Consider the following 17,500-nt stretch of genomic DNA (forward strand, 5'->3'; position numbering starts at 1 on the left):
AGGCGGTCTCCCATCCAAGTACTAAGCAGGCCCGACGCTGCTTAGCTTCCGAGATCAGACGAGATCGGGCGCTCTCAGCGCAGTATGGCCGTAAGCGAGGGCTGCTCCAAAAAGTGGGCCATTTAAAGATCAGCCTCCGTAAAAGCCAGCATATTATATAAATAGTGAAGAAAAGGCAAAAGCTTACAGCACCTGGTATTCCCAGGCGGTCTCCCATCCAAGTACTAAGCAGGCCCGACGCTGCTTAGCTTCCGAGATCAGACGAGATCGGGCGCTCTCAGCGCGGTATGGCCGTAAGCGAGGGCTGCTCCAAAAAGTGGGCTATTTAAAGATCAGCCTCCGTAAAAGCCAGCATATTATATAAATAGTGAAGAAAAGGCAAAAGCTTACAGCACCTGGTATTCCCAGGCGGTCTCCCATCCAAGTGTAACAATCGGCCTTATCAGCCGAGTTACAAGACTAAAATGGGGTCAGATTTAACTGTGAGAGATGACTAGTGGTTAAAAGAATGAGACATAAAAGAAGATTGGTTTAAATAGATTTGGTTTATTTACAAGGTTCACATAAAAGACTTTAAAACAACACGATAAAACGAGGTAAACGCTGTTAAAAGAATACAGTTCATTTGTCCATACCCTAAAAACAGTCCAAGAATCCCAGTGTGTTGATAAGTCCAATGTGAGTGTCCACCGGTGTATATACAATCCACAGAAAGTGTAATCCAAAGTTTGCAGGTGGTGAATGGAAAGGTGAGCTCTAAAATTAGCAACTCCTCAATCCAACAGTTTGGTGACTGTCCTTTGTTTGTCATGCTGCTCTCTTATACAGTTGTACTTCCTGCTTCCTGTCATGTGTCTAGTCACATGGCAGGCCAACCATCCATTTTTTAAAGACACACACTCACTTAAAATGTTAAGAGTAATAAAATGGCCTAAAAAACATGTAAAACACTTAAAACTCTATAATACATTTAAATGATTGTAATAAATAGAGCGGTAAAACACGTCTTTCTAAAAGCCAGCATATTATATAAATAGTGAAGAAAAGGCAAAAGCTTACAGCACCTGGTATTCCCAGGAGGTCTCCCATCCAAGTACTAAGCAGGCCCGACGCTGCTTAGCTTCCGAGATCAGACGAGATCGGGCGCTCTCAGCGCGGTATGGCCGTAAGCGAGGGCTGCTCCAAAAAGTGGGCCATTTAAAGATCAGCCTCCGTAAAAGCCAGCATATTATATAAATAGTGAAGAAAAGGCAAAAGCTTACAGCACCTGGTATTCCCAGGCGGTCTCCCATCCAAGTACTAAGCAGGCCCGACGCTGCTTAGCTTCCGAGATCAGACGAGATCGGGCGCTCTCAGCGCGGTATGGCCGTAAGCGAGGGCTGCTCCAAAAAGTGGGCTATTTAAAGATCAGCCTCCGTAAAAGCCAGCATATTATATAAATAGTGAAGAAAAGGCAAAAGCTTACAGCACCTGGTATTCCCAGGCGGTCTCCCATCCAAGTGTAACAATCGGCCTTATCAGCCGAGTTACAAGACTAAAATGGGGTCAGATTTAACTGTGAGAGATGACTAGTGGTTAAAAGAATGAGACATAAAAGAAGATTGGTTTAAATAGATTTGGTTTATTTACAAGGTTCACATAAAAGACTTTAAAACAACACGATAAAACGAGGTAAACGCTGTTAAAAGAATACAGTTCATTTGTCCATACCCTAAAAACAGTCCAAGAATCCCAGTGTGTTGATAAGTCCAATGTGAGTGTCCACCGGTGTATATACAATCCACAGAAAGTGTAATCCAAAGTTTGCAGGTGGTGAATGGAAAGGTGAGCTCTAAAATTAGCAACTCCTCAATCCAACAGTTTGGTGACTGTCCTTTGTTTGTCATGCTGCTCTCTTATACAGTTGTACTTCCTGCTTCCTGTCATGTGTCTAGTCACATGGCAGGCCAACCATCCATTTTTTAAAGACACACACTCACTTAAAATGTTAAGAGTAATAAAATGGCCTAAAAAACATGTAAAACACTTAAAACTCTATAATACATTTAAATGATTGTAATAAATAGAGCGGTAAAACACGTCTTTCTAAAAGCCAGCATATTATATAAATAGTGAAGAAAAGGCAAAAGCTTACAGCACCTGGTATTCCCAGGCGGTCTCCCATCCAAGTACTAAGCAGGCCCGACGCTGCTTAGCTTCCGAGATCAGACGAGATCGGGCGCTCTCAGCGCGGTATGGCCGTAAGCGAGGCTGCTCCAAAAAGTGGGCTATTTAAAGATCAGCCTCGTAAAAGCCAGCATATTATATAAATAGTGAAGAAAAGGCAAAAGCTTACAGCACCTGGTATTCCCAGGCGGTCTCCCATCCAAGTGTAACAATCGGCCTTATCAGCCGAGTTACAAGACTAAAATGGGGTCAGATTTAACTGTGAGAGATGACTAGTGGTTAAAAGAATGTGACATAAAAGAAGATTGGTTTAAATAGATTTGGTTTATTTACAAGGTTCACATAAAAGACTTTAACCCTTTATAGGGCACTCATTGAAATACTTGGAAATTCTAAAATTCAACCCAGAGTGTTATTGGAGGTTATTACAAGACCTTTAAACTTTTGTGACTTAAAAATTTTTTTTATGTTTTTATGTTGAAAATTAGGTTAAATGAAGTGATCATATATAGTCACTTGCCGGTCTATGGTAACTTTTCCCCCCAAAAAATGTGTATACATTTAAATATAAGGCATAAATAAATACATAAAACATATATAATATTCATAGAATATTTATTTAGAAACAATTTACACACACAATTTATATATATATATATATATAAATATATATATATATATATGAACACAAAAACTTAACAGAATATTTATTTAGGAAATTAAAAATCTTGCTGTCTTCCTGTCAGACCCTTAGATGGGGTCAGCTGCACAACAAAACTGACTTCTATCCATAGAATTGTTGAGTAGACAGCTGCGAAAGAAAAGGGTTTCTGAGTCAGTATCAAGCCCATGTTGATTTGTTTGTGAAAGAAAAGTGCAGATCTACTGAAAACATATAATATTCACATAAATAGTAAATTTATAATAAGAACTGAAAAAATAGCATTAAGTACTGTGGTACCACCTATTTTAGCAGAAATAATAAACACCAATCTATTGGCACTAAAACCAAAATTACAAATTTTTCACTGTTTATTTCTTGATCATTTCAATAAATGGTTTAAGTTTGACACTGGATTACTGCATCATGGTATACAAGCTTTGCAATATTCAGTGGACAAAAAACAGGCATAAAAACAGCCAAACTATCACTTGCCTTACTTTTACCTGAACCGGGCGTATGTCTAAAAATGGACATTCTGTTGTGTTACCACAAACGGGCGTATGATCAAATATGATCACACCATTTTTTTTACCACATCATTCACTAATTTATAGAAATCAAACGCAAACAACGTCAATATCACCATATAACACAACTATTCAGCTATATAATGTGTGAGTTTTATTGCCTTACCATTGTGCATTTCGATGCTTTCTCCATTTTTGTGGGACAAAGTAGGAGCGTAAATCAGCATTTTCTCATTCCGGAAGCACGCTGAAGTTTGAAACGCCCCAGACAACTTCCGATTGGTCAGATGCCATTGTGTCGCTATCCGTGACGTAGACTAACATCCGTTGATTGGCTGGGATAAATCCATGTGCTTACACGATCTCATACAAGGGAGGCAGACACTATTGAAAATGTTCGATTAAGTGATCAAATATGGTCACTCGCCCTATAAAGGGTTAAAACAACACGATAAAACGAGGTAAACGCTGTTAAAAGAATACAGTTCATTTGTCCATACCCTAAAAACAGTCCAAGAATCCCAGTGTGTTGATAAGTCCAATGTGAGTGTCCACCGGTGTATAAACAATCCACAGAAAGTGTAATCCAAAGTTTGCAGGTGGTGAATGGAAAGGTGAGCTCTAAAATTAGCAACTCCTCAATCCAACAGTTTGGTGACTGTCCTTTGTTTGTCATGCTGCTCTCTTATACAGTTGTACTTCCTGCTTCCTGTCATGTGTCTAGTCACATGGCAGGCCAACCATCCATTTTTTAAAGACACACACTCACTTAAAATGTTAAGAGTAATAAAATGGCCTAAAAAACATGTAAAACACTTGAAACTCTATAATACATTTAAATGATTGTAATAAATAGAGCGGTAAAACACGTCTTTCTAAAAGCCAGCATATTATATAAATAGTGAAGAAAAGGCAAAAGCTTACAGCACCTGGTATTCCCAGGCGGTCTCCCATCCAAGTACTAAGCAGGCCCGACGCTGCTTAGCTTCCGAGATCAGACGAGATCGGGCGCTCTCAGCGCGGTATGGCCGTAAGCGAGGGCTGCTCCAAAAAGTGGGCCATTTAAAGATCAGCCTCCGTAAAAGCCAGCATATTATATAAATAGTGAAGAAAAGGCAAAAGCTTACAGCACCTGGTATTCCCAGGCGGTCTCCCATCCAAGTACTAAGCAGGCCCGACGCTGCTTAGCTTCCGAGATCAGACGAGATCGGGCGCTCTCAGCGCGGTATGGCCGTAAGCGAGGGCTGCTCCAAACAGTGGGCTATTTAAAGATCAGCCTCCGTAAAAGCCAGCATATTATATAAATAGTGAAGAAAAGGCAAAAGCTTACAGCACCTGGTATTCCCAGGCGGTCTCCCATCCAAGTGTAACAATCGGCCTTATCAGCCGAGTTACAAGACTAAAATGGGGTCAGATTTAACTGTGAGAGATGACTAGTGGTTAAAAGAATGAGACATAAAAGAAGATTGGTTTAAATAGATTTGGTTTATTTACAAGGTTCACATAAAAGACTTTAAAACAACACGATAAAACGAGGTAAACGCTGTTAAAAGAATACAGTTCATTTGTCCATACCCTAAAAACAGTCCAAGAATCCCAGTGTGTTGATAAGTCCAATGTGAGTGTCCACCGGTGTATATACAATCCACAGAAAGTGTAATCCAAAGTTTGCAGGTGGTGAATGGAAAGGTGAGCTCTAAAATTAGCAACTCCTCAATCCAACAGTTTGGTGACTGTCCTTTGTTTGTCATGCTGCTCTCTTATACAGTTGTACTTCCTGCTTCCTGTCATGTGTCTAGTCACATGGCAGGCCAACCATCCATTTTTTAAAGACACACACTCACTTAAAATGTTAAGAGTAATAAAATGGCCTAAAAAACATGTAAAACACTTAAAACTCTATAATACATTTAAATGATTGTAATAAATAGAGCGGTAAAACACGTCTTTCTAAAAGCCAGCATATTATATAAATAGTGAAGAAAAGGCAAAAGCTTACAGCACCTGGTATTCCCAGGCGGTCTCCCATCCAAGTACTAAGCAGGCCCGACGCTGCTTAGCTTCCGAGATCAGACGAGATCGGGCGCTCTCAGCGCGGTATGGCCGTAAGCGAGGGCTGCTCCAAACAGTGGGCTATTTAAAGATCAGCCTCCGTAAAAGCCAGCATATTATATAAATAGTGAAGAAAAGGCAAAAGCTTACAGCACCTGGTATTCCCAGGCGGTCTCCCATCCAAGTGTAACAATCGGCCTTATCAGCCGAGTTACAAGACTAAAATGGGGTCAGATTTAACTGTGAGAGATGACTAGTGGTTAAAAGAATGAGACATAAAAGAAGATTGGTTTAAATAGATTTGGTTTATTTACAAGGTTCACATAAAAGACTTTAAAACAACACGATAAAACGAGGTAAACGCTGTTAAAAGAATACAGTTCATTTGTCCATACCCTAAAAACAGTCCAAGAATCCCAGTGTGTTGATAAGTCCAATGTGAGTGTCCACCGGTGTATATACAATCCACAGAAAGTGTAATCCAAAGTTTGCAGGTGGTGAATGGAAAGGTGAGCTCTAAAATTAGCAACTCCTCAATCCAACAGTTTGGTGACTGTCCTTTGTTTGTCATGCTGCTCTCTTATACAGTTGTACTTCCTGCTTCCTGTCATGTGTCTAGTCACATGGCAGGCCAACCATCCATTTTTTAAAGACACACACTCACTTAAAATGTTAAGAGTAATAAAATGGCCTAAAAAACATGTAAAACACTTAAAACTCTATAATACATTTAAATGATTGTAATAAATAGAGCGGTAAAACACGTCTTTCTAAAAGCCAGCATATTATATAAATAGTGAAGAAAAGGCAAAAGCTTACAGCACCTGGTATTCCCAGGCGGTCTCCCATCCAAGTACTAAGCAGGCCCGACGCTGCTTAGCTTCTGAGATCAGACGAGATCGGGCGCTCTGAGCGCGGTATGGCCGTAAGCGAGGGCTGCTCCAAAAAGTGGGCCATTTAAAGATCAGCCTCCGTAAAAGCCAGCATATTATATAAATAGTGAAGAAAAGGCCAAAGCTTACAGCACCTGGTATTCCCAGGCGGTCTCCCATCCAAGTACTAAGCAGGCCCGACGCTGCTTAGCTTCCGAGATCAGACGAGATCGGGCGCTCTCAGCGCGGTATGGCCGTAAGCGAGGGCTGCTCCAAAAAGTGGGCTATTTAAAGATCAGCCTCCGTAAAAGCCAGCATATTATATAAATAGTGAAGAAAAGGCAAAAGCTTACAGCACCTGGTATTCCCAGGCGGTCTCCCATCCAAGTGTAACAATCGGCCTTATCAGCCGAGTTACAAGACTAAAATGGGGTCAGATTTAACTGTGAGAGATGACTAGTGGTTAAAAGAATGTGACATAAAAGAAGATTGGTTTAAATAGATTTGGTTTATTTACAAGGTTCACATAAAAGACTTTAAAACAACACGATAAAACGAGGTAAACGCTGTTAAAAGAATACAGTTCATTTGTCCATACCCTAAAAACAGTCCAAGAATCCCAGTGTGTTGATAAGTCCAATGTGAGTGTCCACCGGTGTATATACAATCCACAGAAAGTGTAATCCAAAGTTTGCAGGTGGTGAATGGAAAGGTGAGCTCTAAAATTAGCAACTCCTCAATCCAACAGTTTGGTGACTGTCCTTTGTTTGTCATGCTGCTCTCTTATACAGTTGTACTTCCTGCTTCCTGTCATGTGTCTAGTCACATGGCAGGCCAACCATCCATTTTTTAAAGACACACACTCACTTAAAATGTTAAGAGTAATAAAATGGCCTAAAAAACATGTAAAACACTTAAAACTCTATAATACATTTAAATGATTGTAATAAATAGAGCGGTAAAACACGTCTTTCTAAAAGCCAGCATATTATATAAATAGTGAAGAAAAGGCAAAAGCTTACAGCACCTGGTATTCCCAGGCGGTCTCCCATCCAAGTACTAAGCAGGCCCGACGCTGCTTAGCTTCCGAGATCAGACGAGATCGGGCGCTCTCAGCGCGGTATGGCCGTAAGCGAGGGCTGCTCCAAAAAGTGGGCAATTTAAAGATCAGCCTCCGTAAAAGCCAGCATATTATATAAATAGTGAAGAAAAGGCAAAAGCTTACAGCACCTGGTATTCCCAGGCGGTCTCCCATCCAAGTGTAACAATCGGCCTTATCAGCCGAGTTACAAGACTAAAATGGGGTCAGATTTAACTGTGAGAGATGACTAGTGGTTAAAAGAATGTGACATAAAAGAAGATTGGTTTAAATAGATTTGGTTTATTTACAAGGTTCACATAAAAGACTTTAAAACAACACGATAAAACGAGGTAAACGCTGTTAAAAGAATACAGTTCATTTGTCCATACCCTAAAAACAGTCCAAGAATCCCAGTGTGTTGATAAGTCCAATGTGAGTGTCCACCGGTGTATAAACAATCCACAGAAAGTGTAATCCAAAGTTTGCAGGTGGTGAATGGAAAGGTGAGCTCTAAAATTAGCAACTCCTCAATCCAACAGTTTGGTGACTGTCCTTTGTTTGTCATGCTGCTCTCTTATACAGTTGTACTTCCTGCTTCCTGTCATGTGTCTAGTCACATGGCAGGCCAACCATCCATTTTTTAAAGACACACACTCACTTAAAATGTTAAGAGTAATAAAATGGCCTAAAAAACATGTAAAACACTTGAAACTCTATAATACATTTAAATGATTGTAATAAATAGAGCGGTAAAACACGTCTTTCTAAAAGCCAGCATATTATATAAATAGTGAAGAAAAGGCAAAAGCTTACAGCACCTGGTATTCCCAGGCGGTCTCCCATCCAAGTACTAAGCAGGCCCGACGCTGCTTAGCTTCCGAGATCAGACGAGATCGGGCGCTCTCAGCGCGGTATGGCCGTAAGCGAGGGCTGCTCCAAAAAGTGGGCCATTTAAAGATCAGCCTCCGTAAAAGCCAGCATATTATATAAATAGTGAAGAAAAGGCAAAAGCTTACAGCACCTGGTATTCCCAGGCGGTCTCCCATCCAAGTACTAAGCAGGCCCGACGCTGCTTAGCTTCCGAGATCAGACGAGATCGGGCGCTCTCAGCGCGGTATGGCCGTAAGCGAGGGCTGCTCCAAACAGTGGGCTATTTAAAGATCAGCCTCCGTAAAAGCCAGCATATTATATAAATAGTGAAGAAAAGGCAAAAGCTTACAGCACCTGGTATTCCCAGGCGGTCTCCCATCCAAGTGTAACAATCGGCCTTATCAGCCGAGTTACAAGACTAAAATGGGGTCAGATTTAACTGTGAGAGATGACTAGTGGTTAAAAGAATGAGACATAAAAGAAGATTGGTTTAAATAGATTTGGTTTATTTACAAGGTTCACATAAAAGACTTTAAAACAACACGATAAAACGAGGTAAACGCTGTTAAAAGAATACAGTTCATTTGTCCATACCCTAAAAACAGTCCAAGAATCCCAGTGTGTTGATAAGTCCAATGTGAGTGTCCACCGGTGTATATACAATCCACAGAAAGTGTAATCCAAAGTTTGCAGGTGGTGAATGGAAAGGTGAGCTCTAAAATTAGCAACTCCTCAATCCAACAGTTTGGTGACTGTCCTTTGTTTGTCATGCTGCTCTCTTATACAGTTGTACTTCCTGCTTCCTGTCATGTGTCTAGTCACATGGCAGGCCAACCATCCATTTTTTAAAGACACACACTCACTTAAAATGTTAAGAGTAATAAAATGGCCTAAAAAACATGTAAAACACTTGAAACTCTATAATACATTTAAATGATTGTAATAAATAGAGCGGTAAAACACGTCTTTCTAAAAGCCAGCATATTATATAAATAGTGAAGAAAAGGCAAAAGCTTACAGCACCTGGTATTCCCAGGCGGTCTCCCATCCAAGTACTAAGCAGGCCCGACGCTGCTTAGCTTCCGAGATCAGACGAGATCGGGCGCTCTCAGCGCGGTATGGCCGTAAGCGAGGGCTGCTCCAAAAAGTGGGCCATTTAAAGATCAGCCTCCGTAAAAGCCAGCATATTATATAAATAGTGAAGAAAAGGCAAAAGCTTACAGCACCTGGTATTCCCAGGCGGTCTCCCATCCAAGTACTAAGCAGGCCCGACGCTGCTTAGCTTCCGAGATCAGACGAGATCGGGCGCTCTCAGCGCGGTATGGCCGTAAGCGAGGGCTGCTCCAAACAGTGGGCTATTTAAAGATCAGCCTCCGTAAAAGCCAGCATATTATATAAATAGTGAAGAAAAGGCAAAAGCTTACAGCACCTGGTATTCCCAGGCGGTCTCCCATCCAAGTGTAACAATCGGCCTTATCAGCCGAGTTACAAGACTAAAATGGGGTCAGATTTAACTGTGAGAGATGACTAGTGGTTAAAAGAATGAGACATAAAAGAAGATTGGTTTAAATAGATTTGGTTTATTTACAAGGTTCACATAAAAGACTTTAAAACAACACGATAAAACGAGGTAAACGCTGTTAAAAGAATACAGTTCATTTGTCCATACCCTAAAAACAGTCCAAGAATCCCAGTGTGTTGATAAGTCCAATGTGAGTGTCCACCGGTGTATATACAATCCACAGAAAGTGTAATCCAAAGTTTGCAGGTGGTGAATGGAAAGGTGAGCTCTAAAATTAGCAACTCCTCAATCCAACAGTTTGGTGACTGTCCTTTGTTTGTCATGCTGCTCTCTTATACAGTTGTACTTCCTGCTTCCTGTCATGTGTCTAGTCACATGGCAGGCCAACCATCCATTTTTTAAAGACACACACTCACTTAAAATGTTAAGAGTAATAAAATGGCCTAAAAAACATGTAAAACACTTAAAACTCTATAATACATTTAAATGATTGTAATAAATAGAGCGGTAAAACACGTCTTTCTAAAAGCCAGCATATTATATAAATAGTGAAGAAAAGGCAAAAGCTTACAGCACCTGGTATTCCCAGGCGGTCTCCCATCCAAGTACTAAGCAGGCCCGACGGTGCTTAGCTTCCGAGATCAGACGAGATCGGGCGCTCTCAGCGCTGTATGGCCGTAAGCGAGGGCTGCTCCAAAAAGTGGGCCATTTAAAGATCAGCCTCCGTAAAAGCCAGCATATTATATAAATAGTGAAGAAAAGGCAAAAGCTTACAGCACCTGGTATTCCCAGGCGGTCTCCCATCCAAGTGTAACAATCGGCCTTATCAGCCGAGTTACAAGACTAAAATGGGATTAGATTTAACTGTGAGAGGTGACTAGTGGTTAAAAGAATGAGACATAAAAGAAGATTGGTTTAAATAGATTTGGTTTATTTACAAGGTTCACATAAAAGACTTTAAAACAACACGATAAAACGAGGTAAACGCTGTTAAAAGAATACAGTTCATTTGTCCATACCCTAAAAACAGTCCAAGAATCCCAGTGTGTTGATAAGTCCAATGTGAGTGTCCACCGGTGTATATACAATCCACAGAAAGTGTAATCCAAAGTTTGCAGGTGGTGAATGGAAAGGTGAGCTCTAAAATTAGCAACTCCTCAATCCAACAGTTTGGTGACTGTCCTTTGTTTGTCATGCTGCTCTCTTATACAGTTGTACTTCCTGCTTCCTGTCATGTGTCTAGTCACATGGCAGGCCAACCATCCATTTTTTAAAGACACACACTCACTTAAAATGTTAAGAGTAATAAAATGGCCTAAAAAACATGTAAAACACTTAAAACTCTATAATACATTTAAATGATTGTAATAAATAGAGCGGTAAAACACGTCTTTCTAAAAGCCAGCATATTATATAAATAGTGAAGAAAAGGCAAAAGCTTACAGCACCTGGTATTCCCAGGCGGTCTCCCATCCAAGTACTAAGCAGGCCCGACGCTGCTTAGCTTCCGAGATCAGACGAGATCGGGCGCTCTCAGCGCGGTATGGCCGTAAGCGAGGGCTGCTCCAAAAAGTGGGCCATTTAAAGATCAGCCTCCGTAAAAGCCAGCATATTATATAAATAGTGAAGAAAAGGCAAAAGCTTACAGCACCTGGTATTCCCAGGCGGTCTCCCATCCAAGTGTAACAATCGGCCTTATCAGCCGAGTTACAAGACTAAAATGGGATTAGATTTAACTGTGAGAGGTGACTAGTGGTTAAAAGAATGAGACATAAAAGAAGATTGGTTTAAATAGATTTGGTTTATTTACAAGGTTCACATAAAAGACTTTAAAACAACACGATAAAACGAGGTAAACGCTGTTAAAAGAATACAGTTCATTTGTCCATACCCTAAAAACAGTCCAAGAATCCCAGTGTGTTGATAAGTCCAATGTGAGTGTCCACCGGTGTATATACAATCCACAGAAAGTGTAATCCAAAGTTTGCAGGTGGTGAATGGAAAGGTGAGCTCTAAAATTAGCAACTCCTCAATCCAACAGTTTGGTGACTGTCCTTTGTTTGTCATGCTGCTCTCTTATACAGTTGTACTTCCTGCTTCCTGTCATGTGTCTAGTCACATGGCAGGCCAACCATCCATTTTTTAAAGACACACACTCACTTAAAATGTTAAGAGTAATAAAATGGCCTAAAAAACATGTAAAACACTTAAAACTCTATAATACATTTAAATGATTGTAATAAATAGAGCGGTAAAACACGTCTTTCTAAAAGCCAGCATATTATATAAATAGTGAAGAAAAGGCAAAAGCTTACAGCACCTGGTATTCCCAGGCGGTCTCCCATCCAAGTACTAAGCAGGCCCGACGCTGCTTAGCTTCCGAGATCAGACGAGATCGGGCGCTCTCAGCGCGGTATGGCCGTAAGCGAGGGCTGCTCCAAAAAGTGGGCCATTTAAAGATCAGCCTCCGTAAAAGCCAGCATATTATATAAATAGTGAAGAAAAGGCAAAAGCTTACAGCACCTGGTATTCCCAGGCGGTCTCCCATCCAAGTACTAAGCAGGCCCGACGCTGCTTAGCTTCCGAGATCAGACGAGATCGGGCGCTCTCAGCGCGGTATGGCCGTAAGCGAGGGCTGCTCCAAACAGTGGGCTATTTAAAGATCAGCCTCCGTAAAAGCCAGCATATTATATAAATAGTGAAGAAAAGGCAAAAGCTTACAGCACCTGGTATTCCCAGGCGGTCTCCCATCCAAGTGTAACAATCGGCCTTATCAGCCGAGTTACAAGACTAAAATGGGGTCAGATTTAACTGTGAGAGATGACTAGTGGTTAAAAGAATGAGACATAAAAGAAGATTGGTTTAAATAGATTTGGTTTATTTACAAGGTTCACATAAAAGACTTTAAAACAACACGATAAAACGAGGTAAACGCTGTTAAAAGAATACAGTTCATTTGTCCATACCCTAAAAACAGTCCAAGAATCCCAGTGTGTTGATAAGTCCAATGTGAGTGTCCACCGGTGTATATACAATCCACAGAAAGTGTAATCCAAAGTTTGCAGGTGGTGAATGGAAAGGTGAGCTCTAAAATTAGCAACTCCTCAATCCAACAGTTTGGTGACTGTCCTTTGTTTGTCATGCTGCTCTCTTATACAGTTGTACTTCCTGCTTCCTGTCATGTGTCTAGTCACATGGCAGGCCAACCATCCATTTTTTAAAGACACACACTCACTTAAAATGTTAAGAGTAATAAAATGGCCTAAAAAACATGTAAAACACTTAAAACTCTATAATACATTTAAATGATTGTAATAAATAGAGCGGTAAAACACGTCTTTCTAAAAGCCAGCATATTATATAAATAGTGAAGAAAAGGCAAAAGCTTACAGCACCTGGTATTCCCAGGCGGTCTCCCATCCAAGTACTAAGCAGGCCCGACGCTGCTTAGCTTCCGAGATCAGACGAGATCGGGCGCTCTCAGCGCGGTATGGCCGTAAGCGAGGGCTGCTCCAAAAAGTGGGCCATTTAAAGATCAGCCTCCGTAAAAGCCAGCATATTATATAAATAGTGAAGAAAAGGCAAAAGCTTACAGCACCTGGTATTCCCAGGCGGTCTCCCATCCAAGTGTAACAATCGGCCTTATCAGCCGAGTTACAAGACTAAAATGGGATCAGATTTAACTGTGAGAGGTGACTAGTGGTTAAAAGAATGAGACATAAAAGAAGATTGGTTTAAATAGATTTGGTTTATTTACAAGGTTCACATAAAAGACTTTAAAACAACACGATAAAACGAGGTAAACGCTGTTAAAAGAATACAGTTCATTTGTCCATACCCTAAAAACAGTCCAAGAATCCCAGTGTGTTGATAAGTCCAATGTGAGTGTCCACCGGTGTATATACAATCCACAGAAAGTGTAATCCAAAGTTTGCAGGTGGTGAATGGAAAGGTGAGCTCTAAAATTAGCAACTCCTCAATCCAACAGTTTGGTGACTGTCCTTTGTTTGTCATGCTGCTCTCTTATACAGTTGTACTTCCTGCTTCCTGTCATGTGTCTAGTCACATGGCAGGCCAACCATCCATTTTTTAAAGACACACACTCACTTAAAATGTTAAGAGTAATAAAATGGCCTAAAAAACATGTAAAACACTTAAAACTCTATAATACATTTAAATGATTGTAATAAATAGAGCGGTAAAACACGTCTTTCTAAAAGCCAGCATATTATATAAATAGTGAAGAAAAGGCAAAAGCTTACAGCACCTGGTATTCCCAGGCGGTCTCCCATCCAAGTACTAAGCAGGCCCGACGCTGCTTAGCTTCCAAGATCAGACGAGATCGGGCGCTCTCAGCGCGGTATGGCCGTAAGCGAGGGCTGCTCCAAAAAGTGGGCTATTTAAAGATCAGCCTCCGTAAAAGCCAGCATATTATATAAATAGTGAAGAAAAGGCAAAAGCTTACAGCACCTGGTATTCCCAGGCGGTCTCCCATCCAAGTGTAACAATCGGCCTTATCAGCCGAGTTACAAGACTAAAATGGGGTCAGATTTAACTGTGAGAGATGACTAGTGGTTAAAAGAATGAGACATAAAAGAAGATTGGTTTAAATAGATTTGGTTTATTTACAAGGTTCACATAAAAGACTTTAAAACAACACGATAAAATGAGGTAAACGCTGTTAAAACAATACAGTTCATTTGTCCATACCCTAAAAACAGTCCAAGAATCCCAGTGTGTTGATAAGTCCAATGTGAGTGTCCACCGGTGTATATACAATCCACAGAAAGTGTAATCCAAAGTTTGCAGGTGGTGAATGGAAAGGTGAGCTCTAAAATTAGCAACTCCTCAATCCAACAGTTTGGTGACTGTCCTTTGTTTGTCATGCTGCTCTCTTATACAGTTGTACTTCCTGCTTCCTGTCATGTGTCTAGTCACATGGCAGGCCAACCATCCATTTTTTAAAGACACACACTCACTTAAAATGTTAAGAGTAATAAAATGGCCTAAAAAACATGTAAAACACTTAAAACTCTATAATACATTTAAATGATTGTAATAAATAGAGCGGTAAAACACGTCTTTCTAAAAGCCAGCATATTATATAAATAGTGAAGAAAAGGCAAAAGCTTACAGCACCTGGTATTCCCAGGCGGTCTCCCATCCAAGTACTAAGCAGGCCCGACGCTGCTTAGCTTCCGAGATCAGACGAGATCGGGCGCTCTCAGCGCGGTATGGCCGTAAGCGAGGGCTGCTCCAAAAAGTGGGCCATTTAAAGATCAGCCTCCGTAAAAGCCAGCATATTATATAAATAGTGAAGAAAAGGCAAAAGCTTACAGCACCTGGTATTCCCAGGCGGTCTCCCATCCAAGTGTAACAATCGGCCTTATCAGCCGAGTTACAAGACTAAAATGGGATTAGATTTAACTGTGAGAGGTGACTAGTGGTTAAAAGAATGAGACATAAAAGAAGATTGGTTTAAATAGATTTGGTTTATTTACAAGGTTCACATAAAAGACTTTAAAACAACACGATAAAACGAGGTAAACGCTGTTAAAAGAATACAGTTCATTTGTCCATACCCTAAAAACAGTCCAAGAATCCCAGTGTGTTGATAAGTCCAATGTGAGTGTCCACCGGTGTATATACAATCCACAGAAAGTGTAATCCAAAGTTTGCAGGTGGTGAATGGAAAGGTGAGCTCTAAAATTAGCAACTCCTCAATCCAACAGTTTGGTGACTGTCCTTTGTTTGTCATGCTGCTCTCTTATAAGCTGAGCTGAGCTGAGCTGAGCGGATGTGGCGGAAGACAAAACTTGAAATTCACTATAGCATCTATAAAGACAGCCTTCATGCTTTCAATGTTGAACTAGGTAAAGCTAGACAAACATTCTTCTCAAACCTTATAAACAGCAACTTAAAGAACACTCGCACTCTTTTTGCTACTGTTGAGAGACTAACAAACCCCCCTAGTCAGATCCCTAGTGAACTGCTCTCTGACAGCAAGTGCGATGAGTTTGCTTCCTTCTTTTCTGAGAAGATCAATAATATCAGAAAGACAATTAGCACATCCTCAAGTTATGCAGAGGTCAGACAGATTCGACCGCAATTTCAAAAAGAAGTCATTATGTCTACTTTTGAAGAAATAGATAGCAACATTTTGGAAGAAACAGTACAGCACCTCAAATCGTCAACCTGCCCCCTTGACACACTTCCTACATCTTTTTTCAAAAGTGTGCTTAGCTGTTTAGAAGCAGATCTTTTAAAAGTGGTGAACACCTCACTTCTTTCTGGGACTTTTCCAAACTCCCTGAAAACTGCAGCCGTTAAGCCCCTTCTGAAAAAGAAAAATCTTGATAACACCATATTGAGCAACTATAGACCAATATCAAATCTTCCTTTTATAGGAAAGATTATTGAAAAGGTTGTTTTCAATCAGCTGAATCACTACATAAACTCAAATGGATACCTGGACCACTTCCAATCTGGCTTCAGACAACATCATAGCACAGAGACAGCGCTCATAAAGATAATAAATGATATTCGCCTAAATTCAGATTCTGGCAAAATATCAGTGCTGGTATTACTAGATCTCAGTGCTGCGTTCGACACTGTCGATCACAACATTCTGCTAGATAGACTGGAAAACTGGGTCGGGCTTTCTGGGATGGTTCTAAATTGGTTCAGGTCATACTTAGAAGGGAGAGGCTATTATGTGAGTATAGGAGAACATAAGTCTAAGTGGACGTCCATGACATGCGGAGTCCCACAAGGCTCAATTCTAGCGCCGCTGTTGTTCAGCCTGTATATGCTCCCACTAAGTCAAATAATGAGAAAGAACAAAATTGCATATCACAGCTATGCAGATGATACCCAGATTTACCTAGCCTTATCGCCAAATGACTACAGCCCCATTGACTCTCTCTGCCAATGCATTGATGAAATTAACAGTTGGATGTGCCAAAACTTTTTACAGTTAAACAAGGAGAAAACGGAAGTCATTGCATTTGGAAACAAAGATGAAGTTCATAAGGTAAATGCGTACCTTGACACTAGGGGTCAAAAAACAAAAAATCAAGTCAAGAATCTGGGTGTGATTCTGGAGTCAGACCTCAGTTTCAGTAGTCATGTTAAAGCAGTAACTAAACTAGCATACTATCAACTCAAAAACATTACAAGAATTAGATGTTTTGTTTCCCGCCAAGATCTGGAGAAACTTGTTCATGCCTTTATCACCAGCAGGGTGGACTATTGTAATGGTCTCCTCACCGGCCTTCCCAAGAAGACCATTAGACAGCTGCAGCTCATACAGAACGCTGCTGCCAGGATTCTGACTAGAACCAAAAAATCAGAGCATATCACACCAGTCCTTAGGTCCTTACACTGGCTTCCAGTTATGTTTAGGATAGATTTTAAAGTACTTTTACTTGTTTATAAAGCACTCAATGGCCTAGGACCTACATACATTGCAGATATGCTCACTGAATATAAACCTAACAGACAACTCAGATCACTAGGATCGAGTCAGTTAGTAATATCAAGGGTTCACACAAAACAAGGGGAATCCGCTTTTAGCTATTATGCCGCCCGCAGTTGGAATCAGCTTCCAGAAGAGATCAGATGTGCTAATACATTAGCCACATTTAAATGCAGACTCAAAACTCACCTGTTTAGTTGTGCATTTATTGAATGAGCACTGTGCTACGTCCGAACAGTTTGCATTATTTTATGCATAATCATTTTACT

General features: G+C 40.6%; 21 non-coding genes across 21 annotated transcripts; all 21 read right to left on the reverse strand.

Moving 5' to 3' along the window:
* Nucleotides 1–180: 180 nt before the first annotated feature.
* On the reverse strand, nucleotides 181–299 carry LOC141299297 (5S ribosomal RNA). Its single transcript, XR_012341751.1, has one exon. It is a non-coding gene; the product is annotated as a 5S ribosomal RNA (ribosomal RNA).
* Nucleotides 300–1,052: 753 nt separating this feature from the next.
* Nucleotides 1,053–1,171, reverse strand: LOC141296583 (5S ribosomal RNA). The gene has a single exon (XR_012341283.1). It is a non-coding gene; the product is annotated as a 5S ribosomal RNA (ribosomal RNA).
* Nucleotides 1,172–1,255: 84 nt separating this feature from the next.
* On the reverse strand, nucleotides 1,256–1,374 carry LOC141299304 (5S ribosomal RNA). Its single transcript, XR_012341752.1, has one exon. It is a non-coding gene; the product is annotated as a 5S ribosomal RNA (ribosomal RNA).
* Nucleotides 1,375–2,127: 753 nt separating this feature from the next.
* On the reverse strand, nucleotides 2,128–2,246 carry LOC141299311 (5S ribosomal RNA). The gene has a single exon (XR_012341754.1). It is a non-coding gene; the product is annotated as a 5S ribosomal RNA (ribosomal RNA).
* A 2,028-nt stretch (nucleotides 2,247–4,274) lies between these two features.
* On the reverse strand, nucleotides 4,275–4,393 carry LOC141299318 (5S ribosomal RNA). Its single transcript, XR_012341755.1, has one exon. It is a non-coding gene; the product is annotated as a 5S ribosomal RNA (ribosomal RNA).
* Nucleotides 4,394–4,477: 84 nt separating this feature from the next.
* Nucleotides 4,478–4,596, reverse strand: LOC141299323 (5S ribosomal RNA). The gene has a single exon (XR_012341756.1). It is a non-coding gene; the product is annotated as a 5S ribosomal RNA (ribosomal RNA).
* Nucleotides 4,597–5,349: 753 nt separating this feature from the next.
* Nucleotides 5,350–5,468, reverse strand: LOC141299331 (5S ribosomal RNA). Its single transcript, XR_012341757.1, has one exon. It is a non-coding gene; the product is annotated as a 5S ribosomal RNA (ribosomal RNA).
* Nucleotides 5,469–6,221: 753 nt separating this feature from the next.
* Nucleotides 6,222–6,340, reverse strand: LOC141319143 (5S ribosomal RNA). The gene has a single exon (XR_012353416.1). It is a non-coding gene; the product is annotated as a 5S ribosomal RNA (ribosomal RNA).
* An 84-nt stretch (nucleotides 6,341–6,424) lies between these two features.
* On the reverse strand, nucleotides 6,425–6,543 carry LOC141299337 (5S ribosomal RNA). Its single transcript, XR_012341759.1, has one exon. It is a non-coding gene; the product is annotated as a 5S ribosomal RNA (ribosomal RNA).
* A 753-nt stretch (nucleotides 6,544–7,296) lies between these two features.
* On the reverse strand, nucleotides 7,297–7,415 carry LOC141299344 (5S ribosomal RNA). The gene has a single exon (XR_012341760.1). It is a non-coding gene; the product is annotated as a 5S ribosomal RNA (ribosomal RNA).
* Nucleotides 7,416–8,168: 753 nt separating this feature from the next.
* Nucleotides 8,169–8,287, reverse strand: LOC141299359 (5S ribosomal RNA). The gene has a single exon (XR_012341762.1). It is a non-coding gene; the product is annotated as a 5S ribosomal RNA (ribosomal RNA).
* An 84-nt stretch (nucleotides 8,288–8,371) lies between these two features.
* On the reverse strand, nucleotides 8,372–8,490 carry LOC141299366 (5S ribosomal RNA). The gene has a single exon (XR_012341763.1). It is a non-coding gene; the product is annotated as a 5S ribosomal RNA (ribosomal RNA).
* Nucleotides 8,491–9,243: 753 nt separating this feature from the next.
* LOC141299372 (5S ribosomal RNA) lies at nucleotides 9,244–9,362 on the reverse strand. Its single transcript, XR_012341764.1, has one exon. It is a non-coding gene; the product is annotated as a 5S ribosomal RNA (ribosomal RNA).
* An 84-nt stretch (nucleotides 9,363–9,446) lies between these two features.
* LOC141299377 (5S ribosomal RNA) lies at nucleotides 9,447–9,565 on the reverse strand. The gene has a single exon (XR_012341765.1). It is a non-coding gene; the product is annotated as a 5S ribosomal RNA (ribosomal RNA).
* A 753-nt stretch (nucleotides 9,566–10,318) lies between these two features.
* LOC141319239 (5S ribosomal RNA) lies at nucleotides 10,319–10,437 on the reverse strand. The gene has a single exon (XR_012353507.1). It is a non-coding gene; the product is annotated as a 5S ribosomal RNA (ribosomal RNA).
* A 753-nt stretch (nucleotides 10,438–11,190) lies between these two features.
* On the reverse strand, nucleotides 11,191–11,309 carry LOC141299383 (5S ribosomal RNA). Its single transcript, XR_012341766.1, has one exon. It is a non-coding gene; the product is annotated as a 5S ribosomal RNA (ribosomal RNA).
* A 753-nt stretch (nucleotides 11,310–12,062) lies between these two features.
* Nucleotides 12,063–12,181, reverse strand: LOC141299389 (5S ribosomal RNA). Its single transcript, XR_012341767.1, has one exon. It is a non-coding gene; the product is annotated as a 5S ribosomal RNA (ribosomal RNA).
* An 84-nt stretch (nucleotides 12,182–12,265) lies between these two features.
* On the reverse strand, nucleotides 12,266–12,384 carry LOC141299395 (5S ribosomal RNA). Its single transcript, XR_012341768.1, has one exon. It is a non-coding gene; the product is annotated as a 5S ribosomal RNA (ribosomal RNA).
* A 753-nt stretch (nucleotides 12,385–13,137) lies between these two features.
* Nucleotides 13,138–13,256, reverse strand: LOC141299403 (5S ribosomal RNA). Its single transcript, XR_012341770.1, has one exon. It is a non-coding gene; the product is annotated as a 5S ribosomal RNA (ribosomal RNA).
* Nucleotides 13,257–14,009: 753 nt separating this feature from the next.
* On the reverse strand, nucleotides 14,010–14,128 carry LOC141317965 (5S ribosomal RNA). The gene has a single exon (XR_012352310.1). It is a non-coding gene; the product is annotated as a 5S ribosomal RNA (ribosomal RNA).
* A 753-nt stretch (nucleotides 14,129–14,881) lies between these two features.
* On the reverse strand, nucleotides 14,882–15,000 carry LOC141299410 (5S ribosomal RNA). The gene has a single exon (XR_012341771.1). It is a non-coding gene; the product is annotated as a 5S ribosomal RNA (ribosomal RNA).
* Nucleotides 15,001–17,500: the final 2,500 nt, after the last annotated feature.

This window comes from Garra rufa, chromosome 1 (assembly GCF_049309525.1).
Source record: "Garra rufa chromosome 1, GarRuf1.0, whole genome shotgun sequence".
Lineage (NCBI taxonomy): Eukaryota > Metazoa > Chordata > Actinopteri > Cypriniformes > Cyprinidae > Garra > Garra rufa.